Source organism: Dryas octopetala, chromosome 5, assembly GCF_963921425.1.
Source record: "Dryas octopetala chromosome 5, drDryOcto1.1, whole genome shotgun sequence".
Classification (NCBI taxonomy): domain Eukaryota; kingdom Viridiplantae; phylum Streptophyta; class Magnoliopsida; order Rosales; family Rosaceae; genus Dryas; species Dryas octopetala.
Genome location: NC_141370.1, coordinates 278141 through 292488, shown reverse-complemented (window position 1 = coordinate 292488; position 14348 = coordinate 278141). Strand labels below are relative to the sequence as shown.

General features: G+C 41.3%; 1 long non-coding RNA gene across 1 annotated transcript; it reads left to right on the top strand.

Moving 5' to 3' along the window:
• The first annotated feature begins 2501 nt into the window (after window positions 1-2501).
• Window positions 2502-5784, top strand: LOC147283285 (uncharacterized). The gene is made up of 3 exons (XR_015122420.1): window positions 2502-2964; window positions 3123-3233; window positions 3370-5784. It is a non-coding gene; the product is annotated as an uncharacterized LOC147283285 (long non-coding RNA).
• The last annotated feature ends 8564 nt before the right edge of the window (window positions 5785-14348 follow it).

Genomic DNA, 14348 nt, shown 5'->3' with positions numbered 1-14348 from the left:
GATAAGGAAACTTGGCAAAAGCGAATATGATTTGATAAAAATTAACATGTACATCACTGATTATGTCGGGATGACACATAAATCTACTGGATGTTTACCCTTGGATAAACAAGTAGGCAGCCGAAAACAGAGGGTTGGCTTCTTTATTGCTGACTTGTTTCACCCTACAATGTTCTGCTCGGAAGAGATTGGATTCATTCAAATCTGTGCATCCTTTCTACTCTCTTACCAATGTATCATGTAGAACAAGTGAGGGATCGTGAGATGGAAATGTGTTCCGGAAAAGATTGGGCATAGTTCGATTAAACAGTGAGTTGACTTTTATTTATTTGGATCACATAAATACTTATAAGGACATAGCGACAACTAACTTATTGATATCAACATAGCGACAACTCACTCCGAATTTATTTCGATCAAAGAAGCGAGGTACTACATATAAGGAGAGATTTCCTTTGGTCAAATTTCATAGTTGGATCATACATACATGATAGGAGTTACGAATTCTGGATTCACTTATCTTTTACTAAATTTTAAGGACGAAATTTTTGTAAAGGGGGAAGGTTGAAACGACCCGACCAAAATTTCATTGGAAATTTAAAATTTATTTTAAACTTTGGTTTTACAAGGTTTTAAAGGAAGTTGGGTTGTGATGCCTTGGAAAATTTTTTTTTTCTAAATTACTATGAGAAATTCAAAATTTCATTTTCGATGACCCAAGATATTTTCACTAAAATGAATTTGTTGGAAATTGAATTATTGTTGTTTTATTTTAAACATTTACAAGGAATTTAACGTAATTAATTGTGTTGCAAATAATTGTTTTATTTTAAAGTTGACCCAATTTTGACCAAATTGAAATAGTTGGATTTTGACTTTGATATTTGTATGTACTACTACAAAATCGTCATAGATGACACAATTTACACATCATCTATGTGGGTGACATTAAAAGTAACAATAGTTGACACATAAATCATTTTAATATGTATGATAAGTTCATGACACACATATATGTGTCATAAAAATTTAATTTTAGTGTCATCAAAGGTATTACATGGCATCTAAAAACTGTCATAAAAACTAGAGGAAATTACAAATTTAGTCCAGTTATTTTATACCTAGTTCAATTTTGGTCCACAATCTTTTTTAAGTTCTGTTTTGGTCCACTAATTGTTTCATTTGTTCAATAAAGGTCCAGATTTGTTTTCTCAAATTTGGCCTGCTTTTTACCCTATCAAATCTCACCCAAATTTAGCAAATATATACTTGTTTTAAAGCTATGCATTTCTTCTTTACAACCATATAAAGATCATTCAAATTGGAGTTCTAAAACTCAAGATAATTGACCCTAAAGTAGGGTACCCAAAACTGCCAATTTTTCAAATTTCACCAAATCTCAATTCTCTTAGATTATAATACTCCAAATTTGTTTTTATGACTAAAAAATGATGAAATATAACTTATACTTCAATTATAATTGAAGAAAACACAACCCAAAAGATTTAAAGTCACAAATCTGGACCTTTATTGAACAAATGAAACAATTAGTGGACCAAAACAGAACTTAAAAAAGATCGTGGACCAAAATTGAACTAGGTATAAAATAAGTGGACCAAATCTGTAATTTCCTCTAAAAACTAAATTGAAGTGTGTAATGATCAGACCCAAATTTTTATTGAAATTTAAATTTATATTAGTTGTGGAATTAATAAGCTTAAAAAAAAGTTGAGTCGTGGGACCTTGGAAAATATTTTCTAAATATTTTGGAGACGAATTAAGTGGTTGGAGAATTTTGGAAAATTATTTGAGGATACAAAGAGTTATTGGAATTTATTTTAAGTCAATTAAGGTGATTTTGGAGTTTAAATGTGAGGAAAGTGAAAGAAAGACATTTGTCCCAAAATTTTATTTGGTAGTATATATTTCGATCTCACGAACACGTAGGCAAAAACGGATCGCGAATCTGAGTTAGGTACAAATAAACATTTAGAAAAGCTAGATTTTAAAAACCCAACACACACTCTCTCTCTCTCTCTCTCTCTCTCTCTCTCTCTCTCTCTTCCTTCTCTCTTGCACACCTGAGCCCTTCCCTTGCTCTCCTCTCTCGAGATGTGAGACTCCATATTTTTTTAAAGATTTATTTTAAATATTTTGAGAATTTATTTTGATTATTTTGGGAATTTATTTGAGAAATAAAAGGTTTTGGATTTATTTTTAAATTCTGTTTTAAATTGGGCTTGACTAAAAGTTGACTTTTAAAGTTAGTGGGCTTTTGTCTTTGACTTTAGGCATTTTGGATAGATCTTGATTCCACGAGTTCGTAGACACGAAGCACGCGTAAATCAAAGTTACGGTTTGGGTTTTACGGACGTTCAAAGTGAGGGGCATTTTTGTAATTTCGCGTGGCAGGGATTTAAAAAACCCAAAATCAGTTTTTTTTTTTTTTTATCATATTTCTCTCTCCTCTCTTTCACGCACACTCTCTCTCCGCGATCCCTCTTCTCTCCCTGTCTCGCTCTCCTCGACTTTACTCCCTCTCTCTGGCCTCCCTCCCTCGTCATCCGGCCAGGAGGCGGCGACGCCACTGCCTTAGCCTCATCTCTCTCTCTCTCTCCTCCCCCGGTCTCTCTCTCTCCCCGCATACTCTCTCTCTCTCTCTCTCTCTCTCTCTCTCTCTTTCTCTCTCTCTCGTTCTCCCTCTGCGCGCAGCAACAATAGCACCGGGGCAACTCCCCGACGGGTTTTCCTGCGACCCAGGGCCATGGCTGGCTCCCCCAGCTGCCGGGTGTCCTCCTTTGAGCCTTCTCTCGTCAGCCATCTCTTCCTGCGCGCAGAAACAACTTAGAAAAGCGAAGCCAGCCGTCTGCTTCCGTCACCGTTTTCAGCTGTTTTCGGCGACTTTTGGTTGTCGACCCAGTTACGAGAATTAATCCTCAAGGAATGGGTATTCTTTCCCCTAAGGTGGGCACGTCCAATTTTGAGAAATTGGAAATTTGATTTTAGGTTTTATGTCTATTTCGAATTTCTTGAAATTGGACTTGAATTCGAGTTGTTTTTGTGAAATTGAAGGTTCTATTGTGCAATTAGGATTATTTGGAGTTGATTTTGGGTATTTCTAGGTTTATGCCGCCGCTGCCACCATCGGAACCACCACTTTTGGCGGCGAGTTAATGGTTGTTTGACCCGATTCCGCCCAATTGAGGTCCCAAGAACCCTTCTAGTTCCATTTGGTGAGAATTTGGTGATTTTTTCTATCTTGTTTGGGGGCTGGGCAACCACCGTGTGGGGTGGCAGTCGCCCGTTTCTGTTGTTTAGCGGCCATTTGAGTTTTTCGATTTTTTTTTATCGATTGTCTGGTCTTAACAGGTACACGAGCTCGGGAAATCTCATTCCTGATGTTGTTATGCTGCTGGATTTGATATCCGAGCGTGCTGCCGTCCAAGGGCATTTCAGTCTTTTTACGTGGTTGCACTGTGAGTGAAATTGGATAGTTGATTGTTTGTACTGTGTGCTTGTATGCATTTGTTTGCTAGGATTTGGTTTGACTGGGACTTGGTAAGTCTAGGCTTGAATCCTTGAGGATGGAAATGATGATGATTATGCTTTGAGGTTATTATTTAAGATATGAATGATTGAGGTTGATGTTAATAGTTGACGATTAGGCAATTGATTTGTCAAAATGATTATTATTATTATTATTGATGAGATTTGATGTGAATATGAGGAATTATGATTAATTTGATGTTTGGATCATTGGTGATGAAATATTATGTGATTGAGTAATTATAAATATTATTGTGGATTATTTTTTAGTATGGGAATTGAGGAAATTATTGAGGTTAATTATTTAAATCATTTCACTCATACGAGCTCTAGTGAGCTTATCGGGTTGTTTGTTTGAATGATCCGGTGTACCATGGATATGGTGCAGTGTGGTTATTTGTGTTTTGTAGGTTAAGCAGATTGAAGAGGCAGTGTGGAGAAGACAAGGCAGTGGGACCCATTTTAATTTGATTTAAACCGATTTTAGAAAGTGATTTTACATAAATGTTTTATGCGCATGACTCAATCTTTGAAAAAGGGTTGAAAGGCAGTGTTTCAGTGTGTTTATAGGCCCGAGGTTCGGGGCGTTACACAAGAACAATCCACATTCTCTCTCTCTCTCTTCTCTCCCACACACCTGAGCCCCTCCCCTACGCGCAACCAACTCCGGCCAAACCCAGCTTTGCCGACCATTTCCTAGCAACCCAAGACCACTGGCACACTCCCTTTGCCGGCACCAACCTCCACAGCCCTCCCCTTCGTCGGCTAGCCACCTTAGTAGCAGGAATCATGCCGGAAATCCTAGCCCAACCGTCGGCTTCCTCGCCCAATTTCGGCCACCTTTGGCCCCAGATCACTCAAATTTTTGGTGGGTTTTTCTCCCCTTACCTTAGAATTCGTTGATTAATTTTGAATATTTAGAAGTTGAAATTTTGTGGTTTTAGAAACCATTTCGAATTTCCTTTGAATCCAAATATGGAGGATGATTCTTAGATGTTTTTGGACAACTTTCACCCCAAGGAATCTTTAATTGATTATTTGAATTGGGAAGTTTGAAATTTTTTTAGAAATTGTGAATTTCGAGTTAGGCACCGCCACTTTGGGCTGCGATGGCGGTGGTTCCGACTACCGAGCCGCCATTTCACTTAGATAACATGAAATTGAGACTCATATTGAGTTGGTTATTGATTTTGAATATGTGGAAGTTGCACGAGTTGATGAAACTCTGATTTGGACCGTAATTGGATACTTTTTCGGGATCGAAACGACTCTTGGTTGAACCTTGGCTGAGATATATTGTGCATAAGGTTTATTTGAGTAAAATTAATGGATTAAAAAGTTTGGGTGTTGTTGGATATTGAGCCAAGAAGGATTTAGAAGGCATTTAAGTGATTGGGGTTTAAGCGAAATCATAAATTAATTATGAGAATATAATAGAATTAGGTGGAACGTCTAGGTTCACACACGCACTTTATATCTTCATTTAACCGTGCCAAATTCCATGTTTATTTATGTATTTTATAGGCAATACCATCGAGACTCAAGAAAATCCGGCGGCGGATCGACGTTAAATTTGCACTGTGAGTTAGACTTTGGTTTTTGTAAGTGTTTTAATAAATTCCATGATTCAAATCCATATTTATATCTTGAGTTTTACTTGAACTTTGATTTATTTAACTTGAGAAGATTATCTTGGTGTTGGTGGAGGGTAAATGTTTAAATTGGATTTAATATATACACTTTGGAAGCTTTGATTTTATTCATGAGTGTAATTAACTTCTTGGTTATTTAAATAAGTTTTGATTTGGGCTTTGAATTTATTTATTAAGTATAAATTTCTCACAAGCACATTTTATTGATTTTTGCATACATGGAGATGAATTCGAAATTCAAGAGACGTATATATTGTTAACTAAAGATAGTTTATGAATTGTTTTGATAACCTTGTGTTGGCTTATTCTCTTACTGACAAATGTTGTTTTAGAGTTTGCACGAGCAATTTCAAACCGTCATATTAGTACTCTCCCCTGACAGTGCTATCAGCTCTGCATGCACGTATGAACATACCTGCCTGTCCGTGCATCGAAATGACTCTGCACAAGAAGTGGCGAGCTTATCTACCTGCTTTTGCATATGCATAGGATGTGGCGATCGAGCTTATTTGTCTAAGTATATGCAGTTTCTCCGAGTACAAGTATGGTGTGATTTTATATTCATTTTTTGAGATATTCTACAACATGAATTTAATTGAAAAATTTACTTCCTTGAATTATCAGTTTCTCAGGCATGATGTTATTTGATGCTTTTAATTTGCATTTCTTGTAAAAGTTGTTTCTGAGTATTCCTACATATTGTTTGGCCCATATTTTGACATCGATAGAAAAATCGACCGAAATGGAAATTAGGGGATCAACATTGGCCGGATTTCCATTGGGTTGTCCGAAAAGATGCAATGACCTTGGTTCTGACCAAAGATCAAATGCTTGGTGGGTGTAAGTCAGCCAAACATATGAATAAGTGGCTTTGAACGAACAACAAAAGAAGAGAGGAATACAAAGGGTGGTGTTGCCCTAGGAGTTTAGTAATGAGGGTCTATATGATAAGAATATGATATGTAAGGAATATAATACACATTAATGTCAAGTTCGAGAAATAAAATTGAACTATATATAACAGATAATTAATACATAACTTCATTAATACTTGAGCTTATTGTAATAGAAAAGTAGATGAGTGTCCATCTACATCCAGAAAGAGGTCCTATGGGATTCAATAGTAGATGAGCGTTGATCTACATCCATACAGTAGTCGTACCAAGTCAGATGACCAGAATAGTTGGAACTACATGTATGAACATGCCATACATAAATCTCATGAGAACTCCCTACTGTCTCCCCAAAAATGGGATAGTTAGGATAAATCCAACTAGTCGGTGCATAATCAATCAGACCATATCGATAACCACCAAATTATTCACGAACATTAGATTCACTTGAGTGAGTACTACATTCGGTTCCAATGCTCATAGAGTCAAAACTTGGAGGCAAGGACTCCTCATCAAATGGATTAGTTGTTCGATCGCTTCTCCTTGAGTATTGTCTCCGAACAACAGTAATGCCAGGACCAGCTTCTCTACTCCCACGGTCCTCATCTTGGGTGGCATGGGTATAATCACCCTCACAAGTAAATTGGCTCAATTGTCTAGCTATTGGGGACCTATCTTGTTCATCTCCATCCCCATCATCATCTCTTGAATCATCATCATCATCCGAAGAACTTTTTTTAGCATCTCTCCTACCAGTATTAGCATCATATGTCAAGTCACGAGTTCCACTTTGAAGTCCTCTCATTTCCCTCTCAAAAGATGAAATCTTTCCACTTACTTCTTTTGATATGACTCTTCTAACATCAATTCCTTCTATGGCAATATGTTTTGCTATTTGTGGACCGGGGTTGCCTGAATCATTATCCAAGTGAGCTGGCATAATCCATGCACTAAGTGGATCATTATCATCATCACCTGGGTCTCCTGCAATGTCAAGAAGGTCTATGTAATCATTTTCCGATACCTTCTCCAATTGTGCCTCTTCGTCTCACAACTTAAGCTTCATATTATAATAGCAGAACACAAGCTTTCTAGATTAGTGTATGCAAGACGGTTTCTTTGTTTGGTGTGGACCAGAGCATATGTACTCTAGTTACGCTCACATGCCGAAGATGAAGTTGTTTGTGATAATATACGCACTGCAATTTTCTGCAAGTTTGGAGAATCATGACCATGCATGTTCCACCATTCCCCTGGTGGCATTGCGTTTCGCAATTTAATGGTAATTTTAGCTCTGAATGACTTCCTACTATCTCTAAAGTTGATGATCTACATTTAAAAATAAGCATGTAAGAGTTATGTGTGCAACCAAACCAAATGTAGGACATGATTATAATGACCTTACTTCAATGCCAAGTTGTTCGAAGTTTCGGTCCCCATGAGGGTTTAACCTTTCAAATACGTGTTGTACTGCTGAGACTAGGACTTTGTCATGGCCTACCCCTGTTATGTATTGATACTTGGGGTTCAAGTAATAGGCTGTAAATATAAAGTAATGTTATTCGACAATGATGTACCACTAATAAGATCAATTGAAATTGTGAATAAGCAATAAAATATACTTGCTGCATGCAATGGGTGAGATAATGTGTTAATTCATCGGTTGTTGATGATTTTAAGAATCCATTTCTTTCCTTTTATCTTGGATATCTTTTCTTTCATTCGTTGGAACATATCATACAAGATGGGCATGGTAGGCACCACTTCTGTGTCGACAATACTAAGGATATTGTATAGAGGCTCAAATATGTTGTGCACTCTCACCATAGCCTCCCATAATCTTTGGTCAAGGACTCGTGCCTCAATCCTCTTGGCATCTTGAGATTTCCGATATCAACTCGTACTCCATTCTTGTGTTGTAAACAACTGTCGAAGACCAACTTTTTTCTTCAGCATGCTTGCAATTGCGATGTAGTTTGTTGCAAACCGAGTAGCTCCAGGCCTGACCAAATCTCCATGACAAATCTCCCTCATCTTGGCTAGTAACCAATTATGATTGTAGATGAAATTAGTTACTACCCTTGCCTTGGTTATGACATTAGCCATCGACTCGTGCTTTCCAGTATCTTTAAATATGAGATTTATACAATGTGCTGCACAAGGTGTCCAATACCGAGGGTAATGTTTCATAAGATTCTTTCCCGCCTTAACAAAGGCTGACCCATTGTCGGTGACAAATTGGACAACATTGTCTCATCCAACCTCTTTGAGTAAGCCCCCAATATACGTATTATCCTTGATTCTATTTGACGCATCTACAGATTTCAAGAAAACAGTTGACCCATTCGAGTACACCATGAAATTAATGATGGACAGCTTTGTCGGACCAGTCCAACCATCACACATGATGGTGCATCCATACTTATCCCAACCTGTCTTCAGTGTTTCGACGTATTCTTTCATTTCCTTATACTTTTCTTCCAAATACTTGGTCTTAATTTCATAAGATGAATGGGGCTCTACACCTTGACCTAATAGTAATAGCATATATGAGATTATGAGTAAATAAAATAATTACATTATATAAAACTGTAAATGAAATGTCATAATGGATGCAAAAGTACCTGATTTGTGTGCTGCCTGAATCATGTTTTGAAGTGAACATATTGAGCTTTGTGTGCAGGTAAATTCTCATAAATGAAGAATTTGCCTACATACTTTCCCAACTTTTCTTTATTGTTTCTCCAAATTCCTTTAAGCATTCTTTGTCTTGCTCTAGAAGTCTTGTAAGGCATAGGTTCTGGAGGAGGTGATAGTGGGTCCCTAAAGCTTTGTGTGCGACGATATTGTTGTTGTGTTTGACTACTACCACCTGGACCACTTTGTTGGCTGCTCATTTGATTAAACCTAGACTGTCTTGATGCTCGTATTGCAGCACGATAATCATCTCGCTCCGAGGGGTACAAATCATTGGGATAAATGTATCCACCATCTTCGTTGTCATCGTCATCAACTGGGATGCTTCTTTCACTATGTAAGTAATCGTCTTTCAGTTCATTTCGTATGTTCTCGAAGATAGCTGCCTTCTTTTGTTTGGCAACATCTTTACTCTTTATTCATGCTATAACCTCGGCCTTAATGGTTGGAGGTACATCTATGCACTTCTTTACACTTTTTGATGGATCATAACCGGCCAAATGATACTTCAAGCGTGTAATGCCTCCACTTTGAAAAGTAGAATGACAAAATATGCATGTGGTCCCATACTTATTGCCTTCTACAGAAGTGGCATATTTCCATGCTGGATCAATCTCAGTACTTCCACTACTACTCGTCATTTGGAATCTAACACTTCATATCATATAATTAAGGGCAATTACAAACAGGTATCTCAAGTATACACTTTCTTTCACTTGAGTACCCCAATAAAAAATGAAATAATTATTTAAAAAACTAAAAAAATTAAAAACACAATAATTAAATTAAAAAAACAAAAAAATAAAGAAAAAATGGAATTGCACTGTTGCAGCACCCCTCCCTTCGCCTCCCACCCCTCCTCCCTCCGAGACCTACCTAACCCAGCCACCCACCCCTCCGACCCCAGCCACCTTGTCGCCAACCCCAACCACCATGCCGCTGACCCACCCGGCCATCCATCTTCTTTTTCCCCACCCCTCTCCTTTCTTTCTCTCTCTCTACCCGAAACCCCAGCCCAACCCCAGCCCCGAGCCCTCCTCCCTCCTCCTCCCCCGAGTAAGCCACCCAACCCAGTGACCCACCCACCTCCCTCCCCTCTCCGGCCACCAACTCCATCTGTTTCTCTCTCTCTCTCTCTCTCTCTCTCTCTCAGATCTGAACGAGGAGGGTGGAGCTCGGGGCTGGGGTTTTAGGGAGAGAAAAAGAGAGTGAGGTAGAGAAAGAGGAGAAGGGAGGGGAGAGAGAAGAGGTGGGTGGCTCGGTCGGGAGAGAGAGTGAGGCATAGAGAGAAAATGAAGGGCGGGGAGAAAAAGAGTGAGGCAGATAGAGAGGAGAATTTGGGGTGGGTGGGTCGGCGACGTGGTGGTTGGGGTCGGTGGTAGGGTGGTTGGGGTCGGAAGGGTGGGTGGGTCTCGGAGGGAGGGGTGGGAGGCGGAGGAAGAAGGGCTGCATTTTTTTTTTAAATTTAATTATTGTGTTTTTTAATTTTTTTAGTTTTTTTAAATAATTATTTCATTTTTTAAAGTTTATTTCATTTTTTGTCCACGTGGCTTAAAGGTTTATCAGTGTGCCACGTAGGCAATTAATGGCCTCCTTAACGGAATAGTTAACGGAGGTACCTGGGTGTGCAAAATCAGTAGTTGAGGTACCTCTGAGCGGCCGCCTCGACATCTCGCTGAAGCTCGTCAGCAAACATCCCGAGGTCAATCACTTTCTACTCCAAGGCCAAGAGCTCCTTCCTGAGCCGAGCTACCTCATCCCCTTACTTGGCTACCTGAGTCCTCAGGTCGGCGGATTGTTCGCCCTCCTCCTTGGACAACTGCTCGGCCTCGGCCAGGTTCTCCCTCAGCTCCAGGTTCTTCTCCCGGAGCCTCCTCATCTTCTCCTCGGCGTCAACCGCAGCTTGCGCCTCCTTAAACTGCCTGAGGGCAAGCTACAAAAAAAAAAGGGGGAAAACAATTAGCCCGACCCGATCTGGAAATGACTTTGAAAGATTGAGAAATAAATAAACACTTACCACCATGGCCTGTTGGGACGCGTTCAGGGCTTTACTACCGAAGCTCGGCGCCTCCTTCCCGGCCCAAAGACCCTCCACGACCTTCGGCGTGACCATACGCTTGAAGCCGGTGACTAACAGCTCGATGGAGGGATCCACCTCCACCGTCTTCAACAGAGCCGAACCGGAGGCATCGGCATTGGCACCCACTGGCTCAGTCCGAGCCCTCTTCTCTACCCGGGTTTCAACCTGTGGGCCCTTCCTCTTCTCAGCATGCTGAGCCGAGCTCGGCATGGAAGGCCCGACCTTGGGAGTGACCCGAGCGGGCACTGGGGCTGGCTCGGCGGGGACCTGAGCTCCGGCCTTCTTCTGGGCACTCCTCGCTTCCCTCTTCCTCAGCTTCGCCTCCAGCTCAGCAGGATTCATCCCTTTCTCACCTCGGGGGTTCCACCTCGGTGCAAACCAAAAGATCCCGCTCGATCCGATCTGGGTTGAGCCGAGCAAGAATTTGGTGGACAAATGCTTCGATGGTTGCTCCTTCACCATGGCGATCTAGTCTCTAAGTTTGCCTCGAAGTTTAAACTTCCCCCAGCTGACTGCAAAAAGAGAACAAAGGGAGTTAGCTTAAAAAAATATATATATATATATCAAAATCAATCATCATCATCATTAGCAAATATTCACAAATCTATCCCGGATCGGCCCTCCCAGACGTTGAATGCCCACCTGGAATCCTAAAGGCTCTAGGAACCCGAGCCGAAGGGGGAGTGCTCGGATCAGTGAACTCCCAATCCCCAAAAACGAAGAAGTATCTCCTTTTGGGTCTTCTGGGATGAAGGATTCCTAGAAGGCAGTGGCCCCAAGTATGCCTGAAGGTTGTAGAAGCCGAACTCGGTCTTCTGCTTCGACCTCAGTGAATACGAGCAGATCAGCAGGTCCTTGTCTGGCACACACTTGTGCACCTGGTGCCCCAAGATGTGCATGCACATGATAATCCTGTACACGTTCGGGTTAAGCTGGTGTGGCGCCGCGCTAATCGTCGCCAGCCAATCCTGCAGAAAAGGGTGTAGGGGGAGCCGAACCTCATTCTCGAACATCTCAGGGTACATTGTCACCCATCCCTTTGGGGGTCAGCTCAGTTTTTCTCCCCTGCTCGGCAACCTTGTCAGCACTGACTCGAGGACTCTATACCTTATTCTCAGATTCCTGAGATGAAATTCAGTCATCTCATTGAGGATCTGGTCGGTTTTCCACGCCAGCTCTTCATACAAATCCGGGTTGATCGGCAACCCCTTACATGCCAAGCCGAACTCGATGCATCGTGACCTCTGTCTCTTTCCTCTGACCCCGAAGTGAGCCTTATTGGAGTACTCGAGCTCGGCTCAGCACCAGTATCTTCTCCTTCATCATCCTCCTCATCTGGATGTTCGGACTCGTGAGATGTTCCTTCTTGCCCCCGATCCGAACTCATGCCAACTTGGGGACTTCTTTCACCCCCTTGAGGTCGGCGTTCCTCGCCCGGATTGTGCTCTAAGTCCGAGCCGACCTCGACCAGCTCTTTGGACAATTCGTCCCAGTTTGCCTCACCCCCTGGTGGGCTTTGGCTCAGCTTGGCATTACTGTCACCCTCGAATGCTTCCCCCGAGCCGAGCCGACCACTTGAGTCGGTCATTGACATCACAAACACCTTTTTCACTTTCTCTCCCTTGCTTTTTGGATCAAAAACTGCCTTTATCAAGAACACTCAAGAACAAAACCCAGAAAACCCGAAAAACACAAAAAACTCAGAAATGGGAGGAATCACTTACTGGTTTTTCTCCGGCCACACTCTCCGCCTCTCACACACTCAGAACCGCTTCTCCTACAGTCGTGCCCGGTCGGAACCGTGACTGGGCTGCTGCTCAAACCACGGAAAGAGAGAGAGAGAGAGAGAGAGAGAGAGAGAGAGAGAGAGAGAGAGAGAGATTGCGGGGAGAGAGAGAGAAGTTGGGGAGGCTCTGAAAGTTCTGAAAACTGAAAATGGGGAAGAAGGGGAAAGAAGATGCCTTTTATACCCCCATGAAATTTCAATCCCAGCCGTTCATTTTTGGCGCTTCAGATGCCAGATCTTACCACGTGTCCACATTTAAAATACCCATAAATGAAATGACCCTTACGTTCCCCCATGCAGACACAATCATGAACAATTACTCCTTCGTATATTCCCGAGATATTTTGGCCAATCAGGCATCATCATCTGCTCGGATTATTGGGAAGTCGGACCCATCCAGATCGGCACATGAGCTTCAGTTCGGCTCGGTCAAGTTCATGTGTTATTTTTCACAGACTGTCTTTTCTCAACTTCCAATTCATCACGGTCTGTTCGGATTGGAAGTTGGGGGACTTCTGTTTGTGTATAAATCCACATGGATTTAACAACCAATCGTGGATCGACATGTGGCAAGTCAGATCCAACCTAAGGCTTTGACTTTTCAACGGTCAAAACTGGGCTTCCATGTCATTATGCCAGCTCGGCACATTTTCATTCCCAGTTCGGATCAGCTCATCTCGGCGGATCTCCATATTCGATCCGAACCGATCTGAAGATCCCCTGAGAATTGAATGTTCATCTTTTCTTAGTTATCCCAGCATGGTTCGACTCGGCCCTTGGTGATCATCTTCTCAGACAAACGGGTTATCTTCGCGTAATGACTTTCATGTCGTATGTTGGGCCAGCCTGAACTTGTTCATCCATGTCTGATCCGAACATAGCTATTTTTCATACCCGCGTATATGATATCTATGATCCGCTCGGCTCGGATCCCACCGCCATTCTAGAAGATTGGAGTCAGGACGAACCGCCTCACTCGAATATCTCTGACATGGCTCCCTGACGGATGAGACATCCCAGCTCACATTCATGACTATTAGGGCATTCCACTTGATCTTTCATCCTTGCATTCAATGCAGCATTGAATGTAAAGGAGGTGGGTAGCTGTGCATGCTACTATTCATGGCCGAACGCGTGGCCTCTTCTCAACCATTCACCCTCATGCAGGTAACTTACCCTTCACCATTTCCTTTGCCTATATAAGTTGACTTATGTGCACATAAAGAGGGATCATCTAATACACAACTTCACTCACAAAAAGCCTATCAGAATATCCCCCACTTGTTCAGAATAAACCCAGGAGATCTTACCTTGTTCTTCCTCATTCTCCCAAGTTCATTACCTGTTCTTCCTTGTTCTTACACAAACACCTCCAAATACACATCACTGACTTCATCATCGGAGCGTATTTGGATGGTACCACACAGAAATTAATTGGGCTATTTAATGAGGAGGAAAACATGGAAAATAACTCCTCACAATAGCACCAAAGTCAACAGGTCAAGACATTTATAGGAGAAAATCTCATGATTTCTACCATTAATTCCACGATTTCTGAAAGGTAAGAGTAATGGACAAAATTCAGAAATTAATGAGGAAATTCTTTATAAAACCCATGGAAATCGTCGATAAGAGGTATGTGAAAAAATCATTATTTATCAATTTGAGAATTTCATTTCTCAGACTTTAGCATC